The sequence below is a fragment of the Elephantulus edwardii genome, unplaced genomic scaffold (genome assembly GCF_000299155.1).
Source record: "Elephantulus edwardii isolate Elephantulus edwardi_28Jun2011 unplaced genomic scaffold, EleEdw1.0 scaffold00002, whole genome shotgun sequence".
Taxonomy (NCBI): domain Eukaryota; kingdom Metazoa; phylum Chordata; class Mammalia; order Macroscelidea; family Macroscelididae; genus Elephantulus; species Elephantulus edwardii.
The window spans coordinates 43,665,898-43,667,039 of NW_006399752.1; the positions used below are offsets into that span (position 1 = coordinate 43,665,898).

General features: G+C 39.7%; 1 protein-coding gene across 1 annotated transcript in view; it reads left to right on the forward strand.

Moving 5' to 3' along the window:
- Positions 1-1,142, forward strand: part of CATSPERB (catsper channel auxiliary subunit beta) — a 211,865-nt gene that overhangs the window by 174,014 nt on the left and 36,709 nt on the right. The gene's annotated exons all lie outside the window — the stretch shown is intronic.

Below are 1,142 nucleotides of genomic sequence, written 5' to 3' on the forward strand. Positions count from 1 at the left end.
TGTTGGGTGAACAAAGCAAGGGAACATTGCATGGTTAAGAAAGTTGTGTGTCAGGGCTGCATCTCTTCCCCATACCTGTTCAACATCCATGCTAAGCAAATCATTCGAAAAGCTGGATTTTGAGAAAGAATGTGGCATCAGAATCAATGGAAAACTCATCAACAGCCTGCATTATCCAGATGACACAGCCTTGCTTAATAAAAGTATGGAGAATTTTAAATCCTTCCTGCAGAAGATCAAGGACTGCAGCCTTCAGTATGCATTACATCTCATCATCAAGAAAACAAACGCTTTACCACTGTGTCAATAGGCAGGATCAAGACAGTTGGAAAAAAGATAGTAATTGTCTATGATTTCATCTAACTTAGATCCACAATCAACACCTTTTGTACCAGTAGGCCAGAAATCAAAAGACATTTTGCACTGGGAAAGTTGGCTGTCAGGGACCTCTCCAAAGTGCTAAGAGCAAGGATGTCACTTGAAATACCGAGATGCACCTGATCCAAGCCATGGTCTTCTCAAGTTACTTGTTATGCATCTGAGAATTGACAGTGAATAAAGAAAACAGAAGAATTGAAGCCATTGAGCTATGGTGCCGGAGAAGAATAATGCATGCCTCGTGGCCAGCCAGAAGAACAAATGTGTCTTGGAAAGAGTGTAATCAGAGTTCTCCTTAGAGGGAAAGATGATGGAACTTCATATCATGCATACTTTGGGCATGTCACTAGGAGACGCCAGTCCTTGGAAAAAGATAGCATGCTTGGAAAAACAGACGGTCAGCTGCAGAAGGGGAAGACACTCAACAAGATGAATTAATACAGTGACGTCAATAATGCGCTGGATGTGGCAGAGACTCTAAGGATGTCACAGGATAAGTCAGGTTTCGGAGCTGCTGTTCATTGGGTCGCTTTGAGTTCCAGTTGCCTCGGCAGCACCAACTATAGTAATGACTTTCGACATCTCTTCAGAAACCATGCTTGCAAGATGAGAATGGAATTCAAGATTTGAAATACAGTCCATCACAAAATTTCTCTCATTTTTTTCTTTAGAAAATCATATTTGTCCACTTGAAACTATATTCTTTTCTAATTTATTTTTTCATTAGTTTATTTGCAAAATTCTTTTTTTTCTATATTTTATTA